Source organism: Vombatus ursinus, unplaced genomic scaffold (assembly GCF_900497805.2).
Source record: "Vombatus ursinus unplaced genomic scaffold, bare-nosed wombat genome assembly UNPS02014801.1, whole genome shotgun sequence".
Lineage (NCBI taxonomy): Eukaryota > Metazoa > Chordata > Mammalia > Diprotodontia > Vombatidae > Vombatus > Vombatus ursinus.
In genome coordinates this window covers 28,383,377-28,398,453 of record NW_020954579.1, presented here as the reverse complement: position 1 = coordinate 28,398,453, position 15,077 = coordinate 28,383,377, and the positions used below count along the sequence as shown (strand labels likewise).

The window sequence follows — 15,077 nt, the reverse complement described above, 5'->3', positions numbered from 1 at the left end:
GATTAAAAAGTAGCAGACATAATAATATAAACAACAAAACAACTATCAATATATATAGAAAAAATCTATGACAAAATGGAATACTTGATTGTGTTAATAATTCTAAAAATAAAACATATTGAAGGGCCCTTCTTTAATATCATAAAAAATTCTAATACCAAAAGCTAGTATTATCAACATTAACAAAACACTGGAAACTTTTCCAGTAAGTGTAGGAGTAAAGCAATGGGATCTCTTTTCTTAATTATTTGACATAGTTCTAGAAATGTTAGCTTAAACAAGTCAAGATAGGAGATTAAAGCATAAATATCTATAAAAAAGGAAATAAAATTTTCTCTATTTGCAGATGACTTACTGATTTACTTAGAAAACCACAGCAAATAAGTGAAGAAACTAGATTTAGGTAAAGAAATAAATCTAAATAAAAAATTTAGATAATAATGACATCAATGAAGTAACAGCATACATAATAAATCCATAGAAACTAGCAGCATTTTTATACAATACCTTAAAAAAAAGAAGGAAATGATAAAAAATTCAGTAAAAACTGTAAAATGCACAAAATGCATTCTATAGAAATGAAAAAAAATTAAATAATTGTAGATATCAATGATATTCATGGTTAGGCCATAAAAACAAAACAAAAAAAGGCTACACTACCTTAATTGATTTACAGATTCAGTTCTTTACCAATAAAATTGCCAAGGCATTCTTTTCTAGAACTAGATAAAAATAATAATAAAATTCATCTGGAGGAATGAAAACTCTAGTATGTCAAAGGAAATTTTTAAAAAGGAGTGAAAAGATCATAGCATTAGCAGGTTTCAAACTATTTTATAAAGCAGTAATACTAAAAACTATTTGTTACCTATTACAAAATAGTTAAAAAAAAAAAAAAGACTAGATAAGACAGAGCCAGAAGTAAGCAAGTACAGCAGTCCCATATTCAATAAATTCAGGAAAACAAATTTCTGGGAGAAAAGATTCTCCATTGACAAGAACTTCTGGGGACAATGAAGATAATTTGAGAATAATTAAATTTTGACAAACACCTTAAATGGTAAATCATAATCAGCTCCAACTGGATATATGACCTAAATATAAAAGGTTATCTTAAAAAAACAACTAGAGAATTGGGAGAAGTCTTATCCAAATAATAGAGAGAGAAAATCCTAAACAATAAAATACAGTTTCAATTACAAAATATCACAAAGTTTTGTATGAATAAAGTCAATACACCTCATAGAAGAAGAAAAACTGCCAGGTAGAAAAAAAATTATTTGCATTAAGTTTCTGTGATAAAAGTCTGATATCCAAGATATTAAAGGAATTATCATAAACACATAAGAATGAGTCACTCCCCAAGAGATAAGTGACCAAAGGTTTTGATCAGTTTTCAGAAGAAAAGGAAAAATTCATTAGTCTGAAATCACAAATAGGAGAAATTCAAATAAAAAAACTATGAAATGCATAAGATAGAAATATTTATAGAAATAAGATTTAAATAATGGTAGGGATCAATGATGTTCATGGTTAGGTCACACTAAAACAATAAAATGATCATACTACCTAAATTTATTTACAGATTCAATTCTATACCAATAAAATTCTTAAATCAACCAAATTTGTAAAATGATTAAAAAAAAAAAAGAAACCCATGAAGCAAGTAGGTGGTGAAGTGGACAGAACACTGAACTTAGAATCAGGAAGACTCATCTTCATGAGTTCAAATTCAGCCTCTGACACCTACTAGCTGTGTGACCCTGGGCAAGTTGTTTAACCCTGTTTACCTCAGTTTACTCATTTGTAAAATGAGCTGGAGAAGGAAATGACAAACCACTCCAGTATCTTTGTGAAGAAACCCCCTAAAAAAGACATCACAAAGAGTAGGTCATGCATGAAACAACATAACACTTAAATACTTAATGTGTATGGAATGTACATTTAATCAAGGCAGACTTCTTGGAAGAGGCAAGGCTTGTTTGTTTTGAGGGGAGGCCAAGGCATAGATTTGCTCATATATCATAAGATCAAGAACTGGAGAAGACTTTGGAGATCATCTGGTTCAGTTCTTCACTTAGTTTATGTCATGGACTCCCTTTGGAAGTCTGGGGAAGCTTGTGGCTCAGGAGAATGTCTGTTGTCTACAATTCATAACAGAATGTTGAATTTCAGTCAGAGATTAGTGAAAATAAAGATGTAATTTTCTCACATCCAAGTCCATATACCCCTTGAAATCTCTCAATGGATCCCCTTGAGGGTCCATCAACCTCATGTTCAGGATCCTTGATCTAGGACAACTCTTTAATTTTATCAATAAGGAAACAAATTCAGAGAGTTTAAGAGACTTGTTCAGGACTTGTTTTGAAGAGTATTTTATTCCAGTTTATTCACTTAACATCCACTCAAGAAACCTTCATTAAGCATGTTCTATATGGAGAGCACTTTCTGAGTGTTTAGCAAGCTGCAAACTTGAGGCAAAACACAATTCTCCCCCTCAAAGAGATGAGAGTTTAGTAGCACACTGATTTTGTCCTTAAAACCCTTTGTTACTTCAATATGACTGACTGAGCCAAATTGGGAAAGCAGGAATTCTGACCAGCTACTGGTGCTACCTACCCACAGGTTAATCCTTATCACCTTGTCCAGATATTGCTATCAGGTCCATTCCCCACCCCCAATAGCTTTGCAAAATGTTGGAAACTACCAACCAGTTAGATGTCGTTGCTCTGGGCAGGACAGAAACTAGGGTGCCTCTTGTGTTCTGGATTGCTCCGGTTATGAGTGAGCATGGCTTTATGTTCATGAAATCCACTGACCTGCCCTGTGCTCACAAAACTGATAGTGATTGTATCATTGAAGGGAAACTGAACTCTTAAATTATTCATGCAAATCAAAATAGAACAGGACTTTGAAAGGAGTGGGTTGGGTTGTTTCTGTGTTGATGTGTGTGAAAGTGTTTGCAGGTAGGCAGAAAGGAAAATGAAACATTGACAACCTGCCAGGCTTTAGAAGATCTATGATGTCATTCTCTGAAGAAATTTGGCTTGCTCAGCTCTTCTCTATAATATCCTCACGCTGACTGCCAGTCCCAAGTGAGTAGAGAGTATCAGACACAGATAAGAATCCCTCTGGCAGTGGGGAGGAAAAGGGGGAGGAGGAGGAGGAGGAGGAGGAAGAGGAGGAAGAGGAGGAAGAGGAGGAGGAAGAGGAGGAGGAGGAGAGTAGAAGTAGCAAGGGCCATTCCTTGAAAAAGATTAATGTGCCATCACAACGCTTATTGACCTTTGAAATCTTGGCCATTCTGTCTAGAAAAAAACGTAGGTCTTGAAATGAGGAAATCTGGGGTTGATTCCCAGCTCTGCCCCCAACTCCCTGTGGGGACAGTTGACATATCATTTGATTTCTCTGGTCTGTAGATTCCTCGTTTGTAAAATGAAGACGAGCATGTCCTATCCACCTCACTGGGTTGTGAAGATCAGATGGAATGTTACCCATGAAAATTCTTCTTAACTGTATAGCACTATGTATATGTGGGCTCAGTATAGGTAGGAAACTCCAAGGCTACTCAGAGATTTCCCTCTGCTCAGCCCTAGGATTCTAGAATTCAAGATTTTTAGGTACCTCAGAGATCATAGAATGTTAGTCCAGCCCAGACATTAAGGACAATCTCCTCTACAACATATCCAATAAATGGTCCTCTAATCTTTGCATGAATACTTCCAAAAGGACTTTAAACTCACCACCTCCTGAGGAAGCCCAGGCCCTCGTCACCTCTTGTCTGGACAATAGCCTGCTGGTTGGGATCTTTGCCTCCAGTGTTTCCCCACTCTATCTTCTACTCAGCTATCACATAGATCTTCTTAAAGTACAGGTCTGATCACGTTATCCCCCATTTCAATAAATTCTAGCAGCTCCCTGTTATCTCCAGGCTCAAATCCAAAATCCTCTGGCATTCAAAGTTCTTCATGTGGCACCCTATTACATTTCTAATCTACTTACTCTACCACTCTATGATCCAGTATTCAGCCATTCCCTAATTGATGGATACCCCGTCAGCTTCCAATTCTTTGCCACTGCAACAAGAGCTGCTATACATTTTTTTTTTGTAGAAACGTATTCTTTCTTTGATCTCTTTGGGCTATTACCCCAATCTGCAAATGAAGAAAATGAGATAGATAAAGGTTAAGTGACTTGTCCAGGGGTGTGGTGTGGTATTGTTCATTTGTATCTGACTCTTCTCAATCCCATTTGAGGTTTTCTTGGCAAAGATACAGGAGTGGTTTGCCATTTCCTTCTCCAGCTAAATCTTACAGATGAGGAAACTGGGTTAAACAACTTGCCCAGGATCATACAGCTAGTAAGTATCTGAGACCAGATTTGAACTCAGGAAGATGAATATTCCTGACTCAAGGCCTGTCCACTTGTCCAGGGTTATACAGCTAATAAATGGCTGAGGCAGGATTTGAACTCAGGTCTTCCTGACTCTAAGCCAGGCACTTTATCCACTGCACCACCTAGCTGCCACAGCTAATCTTTCTCACCTGTGCTATTCATCCCTACCTCCTCATCACTCTCCTTTTCTGGAACCTGGATCTCTCAGCTATCTCCTCACTATAGGTTTATTTTCATCTTCTCCTTTGGTTGAATATTCCCTTCTGCCTACAAACTTACACAGATGTCCCTTATCACGAAAAAATTTGGTTTGTGTTGTGGTGCTCTTGAGCTACTATCTTCGTCACATCCAGAAAGCTATCGTCAGGCAGAAGCACCTACTCTTGGCACTCATGAACAGTTATTCACTGCATGAGTAGCCGTTTGGAACAAGGAGGCAACAGATAATAGAGTTAGGCTTGGCAGACTAGAATAGACTGTTTGTTGAATTGCAGTCAACCCTCTGAACTAGCTGGGAGTTAATAAATTTAATACCTGACTCCCTCATTGATTCTTTATTTGATCTTTTGGACTCCCAAGGTCTCTCTGTTCCTCTGAGTCTCTATTAGAAAAGTCAATAATCCTTCTGGCAAGATGGAGCAGGAAGCCTCTTGTCCTTAAAAGTTTCTAGTACATCTCTCCAAAGGTGTTTGAAATTTATATGGTTGGAATCACACCTTTGGATTAAGGTACTGTCTTCAGAAGGTTCACGTTTTCTTTGGAAACTTTTGTGGGGATAACGTTCCTAGAAAACAGTACAAAAGTTAAAAAAAATGCAAATGCTGATACATTGAACCTATAGGAAATAGGGGCTTAGGTTCTCTTGACCACCAAAAATCATAATCTTTTGCTAAAGATTGCTGAAAATACATGTTTCTGCATACAGTTCTTTATAACAAAACATTAATTCTGATAATGTGCACTTTTCCTAACACAGTAACCAAGAAATAACCCATAAAATTCGGGAGAGAAGAGATGCAACATCAGACAGGACAAGGGTTGGTGATGTCAGAAGAACCCTGAGGTAAAATGGGGAAAGCCATTTCTAATCTACTTGCTATCTCTAATCTCCTTTTCAGCTCTATGGTTCTCCAGGAAAAGCATGTGCCTTTGGGGTGAGTCCCTGGCCCTGGTCCAAGTTTAGAACTCCCTACCTGGGCTGGCCAGGATGCTCAGAAGCCTGGCACTGGTGAAGGGAAAGGCTTGCTCCACTGAGACAGAGGGAATGACCACCATCGTATTTGCCCACAAACTTAGCCACTTTCCCATTTTTTTTCAATTCCCTTATCACACACCTGAGAGGTTACTTTAGCACTTTTTTTTGTTTTTCATTTCTTCTCCTCCCCCCACTTAATAGTATTTTATTTTTTTTCCAATTACATGCAAAGATAGTTTTCAACATTCACTTTTACAAGATTTTTAATTCCAATTTTTTTCCTTCCCTCCCATTCCCTCCTCCCCAAGATGGCATGAAACCTGATATAGGCTATACATGTACAATCATGTTAAACATATTTCCATATTAGTCATGTTGTGAAAGGGAAAAACCATAGGAAAGAAAAAAAGAGAAAAAATAGTATGCTTTGATCTGTATTCAGACTCTATATTTCTCTCTCTGGCTGTGGATAGCATTTTCCATTCATGAGTCTCTTGGTATTGTCTTAGATCGTTGCATTGCTGAGAAGAGCAAGTTACTTTAGCACTTTTTACAGTAGATTCACAAGTACTTTTATGAATACTTTGCTTTTTTCTGTAGGTATACACTTGTTCATCAAACCTCTCATTTTTTTTTCTTCTCTACTTTGCACAGCTACCGATGTACTTGGTTGCCAATAGGAAAGTGAAAATGAGGTTACTAATGAAATCATGAGGACTGTGGAAATTTGAGCATTGACTAGCATTAGCATTCAGAGGCAGCTTGGAGTAACTAGATAAAGAGCTGGACCTTTTGTGAGGAAGACTTGGGTTTAGGTCCTTTTTCTGACATATTACTGGCTGTGTGACCCTGGGTAACCTCTTTATTTTCTGCGCAACATTCTAAGACTATGTGGCAAAGAACAGTTCCTGATTTGCATTTGCAGGAATTTCCCCATGACTTTGTTAACTCTTGAGAGTTCCCTACACCTATGAAATCATTCCACAAAAGCCAGTATGTATACTGTTCTCAGTTCTCTGGCTCGGAAGTTTTGACAGATGTCACTGGCAGGTCTGAAGTAGAGAGGGAGAAAAAAGAATAAAAATGGAAGAAAATAAGAGATGAGATTATAGGTTTAAAGCTGAAAGGGACCTTAGATGTGGTTTAGTCCTAATTTTTCATTTTAAACATGAACAAACTGAGGAGCAGATGCATTAAAGTGACTTGCTCCAGGCCACACAGGTGGTAGAGCTGAAATTCAAACCTCTGTCCTTTGATTCTCTGCTTTGAGAAAGAACAGAAGGAAGAAGGAAAAGGTAGAGAAGAGGGGAGACAGTATATCTAAGAGACAGAGAGAGAGAAAGAGAGAGAGACAGAGAGAGAGAGAGAGACATTGGTTTGAACTCAAGTGTTCCTGACTCCAGGTTTAGTATTTTCTCTACTGAGCTACCTAGTTGCAGGGGGAAATAGGGGTGGAGATTATGAGTCAGATTTGGACATATTGAATTTAAGGTGTCTTGGAGACATCCAATTTAATATGTCCAACTGGCAGTTGGAGATGCAAAACTGAAGTCACTAGAGAGGTTAAGCCTGGATAAGTAGATTTGAGAATCATTAGCATAGAGGTGATAATTGAATCCATGAGAGCTAGTGAGATCACAGTGACACTACAGAAGGAGAAGAGAAGAGACAGAACCCTTTGGGACACCCACACTTAGAGGGCATGATCTGGAAGAAGATCCAGCAAAGGAGACTGAGAAGGAGTGGTCATCATATAGATAGAAAGAGAACCTTCTCAATATTACATGAACCTCTCTCCAGTTCTGTATTTAGGGTTACAGGATCAATGGCACAAATGCAGAAGATTACTCTAATCTCTATTTCATTTTATCTTGGTAATTTGGGCCCATTTACATTCAGGGTCCCTGGGGAACACAAACAAAAAACACTTGAGATGTATAGAAGGCCCAAGTGCTGCCAACTTTTGCAGTACTGGATGGCATCTGATACAAAGGTCCCTTTGAGTTTGAATGGAATGTCTGGCTCTAGCCACTTTTCTAGACTGATTTTGCATTCCTCCTTTTCATACTCTTTATGTCCCATGCAAACTCGCCTCCTGGCTATTTCCTGTACTTAACGCTCTATTTCCTGCCTTACAAAGGTGTCCCTTTGCGCAGAATGCAATCCCTCCTCACCTGTGCCACTTGAAATCCTAGCTTCCTTCAAGTCTCAGCTACCACCTATAAGAGGCCTGAGTCCCTTCCCCCTAGATATTAGAGCTCTCCCTCTCCTAAAGCTACTTTGTATTTACTATGTTTTAAAAAACATATTTAAAATGTCTAAAATATTTTAAAATAATAATTTAAAATTATATTATTAAAATTACTATGGTTATTTTTATTATAATTATTTTGCCTGATGTTATACTGTGGTGAGACACAAAAACACATTTCCAAAGAATTAAAAATGAGTATAACACAGAAGACAAAAGAGAGACATGTGATGATCATGATCATTTAACTAATGAAAAACTTCAAAGAAAGAGGGGTAAAAGAAGTCATCATGGAAATGTATGAGAGTGAGAAAATTAAATATTGACTATCTATTTAATGTTTGATTCTATTCTGTAATTCATTCTATTCTGTAACTGCCTGAGCCATGTTTCTTTGTCTCTGTGTTAAGTTCAGAAGTTTGTGAGTCCAGAGGTTCAATTTTCCTCTCTGAGTTAAATTGAAAAGGTAAGTTTCCTTACAAATCACTTTAATAGAAATAGAAAGAAAACAGTTATCTCTCTACAGTCTTGCATACCCATGTACAATTAAAGGACATCTGTTAGCCTACTAACAAACCGTGTAGGATGCAGGTAAACACTAAGAAATCTGTTATCTCTGTTCAATTAATGAACAGATGGACTTTAATATCTGGTCAATCATATTGTTTTTGCTGCCTATGACACTTCAGACTTTGTAACCAATGTTCTCTCGTTCTCTTGTATTTCCCAAAACTACACAAAGGCTAGTAAGCCCTACCTTGTGGTCTCGCATTGCTAATGGGTCCAAGACCCATTTTGTTGTCAACTAGGATAGCAACTGGTCTTACCAATAAAATGAACATGCTCAGATCTTTATTGTCTCAGTTTACCTTAATTTTCAAATGCAACAACAGGTTGGTCACATGGTCGAAGACTCTACTGACACCTTCTCAACCCTCTTAATATGTTGGGTGTAGAGATCTTATAGAAGGGTGTAGACAAGAGTCACACAGGAAGAAGAAGCATGGGTGGGTCCTGATCTCAACCATTAGAAAGAACTACCAAATTAGCAAGACTACAGACCCATTTAAGTAATTCTTTCTGCCGGGAATGACGTTTGGATTGGCAAGGTGAGAACAGATATGACTAATAGAAGGTTGAAACCCAAGATTAGTGGGGAGATAAGAATAAAGCATAAGTCACCAGGCCAAGTTAAACTCTGTCCTTGGATGCAGGCAGAATTGACAGCATTAAGTACTGAGCCAATGTCATTGAATGATCTTATATGTACCTTTGTTCTGGATCTTTAAAAGATCACCTTTTCTATCTTCTTCCCTCTTACCGTCAAGCACCAGCATCCTCCCAGTTACCCAGGATTGAAAACAAGATGTCATTCTTGACTCTACTTTCTCTCAGACCCCACATCCAGTCAGTTGCCAAGTCCTCTCAACTTCCTTTGTCACATCTTTCCAACACACCCTCTTCTCTCCTCTGACACTGCCACCACCCTGTTGTAGGCCCTTATCACCCGAGACCTGGACTATTGCAATAGCCTGTTGGTGGATCTCCCTGCCTCAAATCTCTCCCCACTCCAATCTGCTCTCCACTTAACTGTCAAATTGATCTTGCTAAAGCACAGGTCAGACCATGTCACTCTGGTGTCTCTTCATTATCTCCATGATTAAATATAAAATCCTCTGCTTGGCATTCAAAGCCCTTCATAACCTGCCCTCCCCTGACTACCTTTCTAGTCTTCTTACATTAGTACCCTGGGATTCAATGACTCTGGCCTTGCTGTTCTCCGAACACTTCCCTCTCCTTCATCAGTATTTTCTCTGGCTGTCTCCCATTCCTGAAATTCTGTCCTTTATCTCCATCTGCTGGCCTCTCTGGCTTTCCTCAGGTCCATACTAAAATATCACCTTCTACAAGAAGTCTTTCCCAATGCCCCTTAAGGTCAATACCTTCCCTCTGCTGATTATCTTGAATTTGTCCCATATGCATCTTGTTCGTAAACAGTTGCTTGCATGTTTTCTCTCTCATTAGACTATGAACTCCTTGAGAGCAGGGACTGTCATTTGCCTTTCTTTGTATCCCTACTGCTTAGCACAGTGCCAAACACACAGTAGGTCCTTGGTAAATGCTTGTTGATTGATTGATTAATCCATTGAAGAAAGTAAGTAGAACAATGATAGCCATCCAAAAATGGAACAGGTTTATCTCTGGTAGGAGGATCATATATTTAGAGCTGGAAGGGAATTTTTTAGAGGTCATCTAGTCCAATTCCCTCATTTTATAGATGAAGAAACTGAGACACAGAGAAACCAACTATCTTGCCCAAAGTCACACAGGTAAAAAGTGACCAAATCAGGACTCAATCTCAAACAGTCTGACTCCAAGTCTATTGTTCTTTCCCTGCATAAAACAGTGACTTCTTCTGGATGACTACTTGTTGGCTATGTTGTGGGGGAGGATTCTTGCTGGATTGGAGCATATGGTCTCTGAGGTCCCTTCCAATTCTGAAATTCTGAGTCTATGAAAGTTCAGGATTCTTAACCCATCATGGCAGTGTCACTGTATCGCTCCCTCTAGTGGCAATTTGGCCTTTACATCAGAACCTACCTGTACACCAGACATGTCAGCACTGGCCTGAGTCTAGACAGAATCAGATGAAAATGTAATTGGGAAATATTTAATAAAATAAGTAAAAATACAGCAAAACATAGATAATAATACATTTTTAAAACTAAGCCAATATGCAACCTGCAGGGCTACTTATATACAGTTTAATGGCCCCCTATCCATTTCTACTTGGGTTGACTAGAGTACTCTACGCTGTTTTCTGGCCACCATCAATGTCAGTTACCTTTTAAAAAATGTTTTAAAAAGTGTTTAATGTGTAATTAAGGGGAAAAAGTAAAGAAAAAAAAATTTAAAAACTTCCATGCTATTCCTCAGTACTACCTATGCCTAAATACCACCCTGCTTTTAACTAGGTGCCCCCTACTATAGCAACTGTATTTTTTTCCATTCATAAAACTTTTACTCCACTTACATCAACTTAATACACATGTTCTAAACAATTATGCCTGGATTGTTCATGAAAACATAGTAAGACATTAAACAAAGCTAGCCATCATCTCAAGTTACTTCCCTGTTAACTATTTTTTACAGCACATGCATGTTAGGCAAGTATGAAAAAAAAAATCACAAAAGCAAAAAAACCTAAAAAAGTTAAATCCACGGGTTCTTTGTTTTACTGCTGTGCTTGACATACAGTGACTTTATGAATATCAAGCAATTCCTTTTTTTTACTGCATCTTTACTTGTACATTTGTTCTTAGGTTGCCTAAGCCATTTAAATACAAATAAAATGAGTGTAGCAAAAATAATGAAAGACAACAGCAGGCAACTTTACAAATAATGGAATGTGAACTGTTTCTGCCTTTCTCCAGAGTAAATTGACTGGGTTAAAACTTTGTCTGAAGGAACACTTTTGCAACTGCAATCATAAAGGTGTACACATTGAGACTGCGTATTCTGCAGATACACATGGAATGACATGTAATATCTATGGGGCATCTGTTTCTACCACAACCATGAGTGCTCCAACCCTAAAGTACCCACAATAACTACACCTGTGGCTGGAACAAATTATCCCTTTATCCCTCCACCATGACAGACCAATATGTAGGCAGTTTTCTCTGCTTAGACTTGGAAGCTGTTTTAACACTGGCCTTGTGAAATCACAATGTACCAAAAGTACTATGCCAAACACGTAAAATGTGTATAAAAATTCCATACCCCCATATCGGCCACCTCAGATGAAAACTGATAACTCCCCATATATTAACTGGCTCTACTCCCCTAATATTAAACATAAAAACCATGCGAGAAATATAGAAATCCAAATAGAAGTAACATAAACCTGTCATAAATCGTAAACAAAAACTGTTTGTGGGACAGCACGGATGACAAATGGTCTACTGTGTAAATTTTAGAATGAGGTAGACAAAAATTGGAAGGCTGGTTACTTCTCCCCTCCTTTCCCTGCTTCAGCTTCATCTTCTTGGGTGTCCGATGTCCACAATGTCAAGTTGTCTCTTGGTAATTGCATTATTAGTGTACTGTGCTTTGTATGATTCTTCACTTAATGTATCAAGTTCAGCAATGGCTTCATCAAAAGCTATCTTTGCAAGGGAGCAGACTTTCTCTGGAGAGTTCAGGATCTTATAATAGAACACAGAGAAGTTCAAGACCAGACCCAATCTTATAGGATGTCTTGGTTACATCTCCTTTTTGCTGATTTCAAATGCTTCTTGATATGCTTATTGTGATTGATCCACTATTCCTTTCTTGTTGTACATAACCAGCAGTGAGCTCAGCCAAATAATGATAGTAGTCTTCTTTCATTTTCAAATAGAAAACTTTGCTTTCTGCTTGTGAAGCATTGGGAATCAAGAATTTTTTCAATAGAGACAGTGCATCATTGCAGATATATCTCCTAGTTCATTCTCAATTTTCTCTCTGTATTCTTGCACCATCTGCTGTTTTTTTCTCAGCACCTTCCGTCTTTTGCTCAATACTTGAAACAACCCTCCAAGATGACCTTCGGACCCCTACGACATTTTTGTAAGCAACAAAGAGAAGATTCTTCTCCTCATTGGATAATTCAGCTCCTTGCTCAGTTACAGACTTCATGCAGGCTGCCGTGTCATCATATCTCTTAGCCTGCTCAGCCAATTTGTCCTTCCGCACCAGCTTGCAGGAATAAGATAGGAATAAGATAGCCCTATCTTCTCCAAGAACAAAGATCAGACTATTTGAAAGCTTTTGTAGACTGTCATTGAAGCATAGTGGAAACAGAAATGGAATAGGGAAAGGAATAAGCATTTAGATGGTGCCTACTATGTGCTAGGTGCTTTACAGATATGACTGGAATTGGAAAACCTAAATTTAAGGGCCAGTTCTGTCATTTACTGGCCAAGAGATCTTGGGTCAATCATTTAGTATCTCTGAGGTTCAGGCTCCTCATATGAAAAGTGGGGATAATAACATATACACTACCTACCTATTTTACAAGTTGCTGTGAGAAAAGAGCTTATATATGATATATGGCCATATAGAGTGTGGATTTTTAAGCCAATGCAACATGCTCAGAAGAGCAAGGAGTGACCTTCAGGAACCAGGCCAGCAGAAAGTGAGACAAGGATTTATCCAGCAGTCAAGTCACATATGGACATGGACTTCTTGACATTTTGGACCAATGATATATTGGAAAAGAGCTAAGAGTGGGTTCCTGAGGTGTTGAGGGAACATGTTTGTAATTTATTCTTGCCATAGCTTTGACATAAATGTACTTTGTAAAATCAATTTTATGTCAAGCAGACAAATGGAACTCAGGCTGTCACTGGAGTCTTACAGTGGAAGGAAGCAGAGCCATTAGGGGCTTGAGCCAATGGAAGTAGAGAAGAGAGACATGCCAACCCCCTCAGGATATCCTAGAACCCTGAGGGCAGATGTAGCATGTTGGCTCTAGGAGAATGAGGCAGGGAATGGACTTCCTACACAACTATCACCTTATCTATCAGTTGGATCCTTCCCTCTTGCCTACAAACATGCCCAGATCACCTCTATACTGGGGGAAAAAAAAGCTTTAATTTAAGTCTAACATCCCCACAAGTTATCATCCTATACCTCGACATTTCACAGCAAAACTCTTAGAAAATCGGTCTACACACACATACATAATAACAGCAACAACAACAACAACAAAATTTATATAGTGCTTGAAGTTTATGAAGTGCTGCATATGTTATCTCATTTGACCTTCACAACAACCCTGAAAAGTAGGTATTACTGTTATCTACATTTTACAAACAAGGAAACTGAAACTGAGAAAATTTACACGACCTGCCCAGGATCACGTAGACAGTTACTGAAATAGTATCCGAGACAGAACTTAAACCCAGGTCTTCTTGACTTCAAGAACACTTTATTCATTTGGCCTCCTTGTTTCCTGATTCATTGTCTTTGTTTTATTATCTTCAAACTTACTTTTCAGACCCTTGAAATCTGACTTCCATCCCCACCACTTGATTAAAACTTTTTAAAAACATCTTTTCAATGTCACCACTCATCTCTTTATTGTCTCTGACATTTTTTGGGGGGGCAATCAGGATTAAGTAACTTGTCCAAGGTCACACAGCTAGTAAGTGTCTGAGGCCACATTTGAACTCAGGTCCTCCGGATTCCAGGGTCAGTGCATTATCCATTGCACTACCTAGCTGTGCCTGCTTACTTTACTGCAATTCATTTAGTCATTTTCAGTCATGTCCAGGTGAGTCTCTGTGACCCCATGTGGGGTTTTCTAGGCAGAGATACTGGAGTGGTTTGCCATTTCCTTCTCCAGCTCATTTTATAGATGAGGAAACTGAGGCAAACAGTGTTAAGTGACTTGCCCAGGGTCACACACCTAGTAAGTGTCTGAGGCCAGATTTGAACTCAGGTCTTCTTGTCTCCAGGCCTGGCACTCTATCCACATCTTCACACCATATTTGACACTGTTGATTCTTTTGGATCTTTCTACTACCTGGCTCTTGTGATATTAATCACTCCCCATTTTCCTTCTACCTACACCATTCCTTCTCAATGTCTTTTTCAGACTCATCATCTATGTCCCATCTGCTATGTGTGAGTATACCCCAGGGCTCTATCATGAGCCCTCTTCTTTTCCCTTTCCACACTCTCCCATGGTGATATCATTAACTCCCATAGATTCAATGAGCACCTCTAGGAGATGATTCTTAGACCTCATTTCTCTCTTGAGCTCAAATCCTGCATCATCAACTGCTTGTTGGATATTTCCTGCTGAATCTTCCATAGCATCTTAAATTCAACATGTCCAAATCAGAAATCATTACCTTTCCCCACTCCTCACAACTTCCCAATTTCTGTGAAGGGCACTATCATTCTTCCAATCATTCTCTCTCATCCCTTCCCTTCTTCATTGTTGTTCAGTCATCTTTCAGTCATATCTGTCTCTTTGTGACCCCATTTGGGGTTTTCTTGGCAACGATACTGGAGTGGTTTGCCATTTGCTTCTCCAGCTCATTTTGCAGATGAGGAAACTGAGGCAAACAAGGTTAAGTGATTTTCCAAGGGTGACACAGCTAATAAGTGTCTAAGGCCAGATTTGAACTCAGGAAGATTAGTCTTCCTTTATGCCAGGCCTGGTGCTCTATACACTGCACCATC

The 15,077-nt window shown here is 38.6% G+C and overlaps 1 protein-coding gene and 1 pseudogene across 3 annotated transcripts in view; both read right to left on the bottom strand.

The window, feature by feature from the left end:
- The window catches only part of LOC114051117, a 31,156-nt gene that overhangs the window by 12,196 nt on the left and 3,883 nt on the right, over nt 1-15,077 (bottom strand). Inside the window, exon 1 of one of the 3 annotated variants that reach the window (XM_027873291.1) lies at nt 4,003-4,099. The exons of 1 other annotated variant lie outside the window; for it this stretch is intronic. The gene's annotated coding sequence lies outside the window, so the exon portion shown is untranslated. Of the gene's footprint in view, nt 1-2,711; nt 2,801-4,002; nt 4,100-15,077 lie in introns of those variants that run through there. One more of the 3 variants, XM_027873292.1, reaches the window with a different exon arrangement.
- LOC114051185 lies at nt 11,851-12,713 on the bottom strand (annotated as a pseudogene).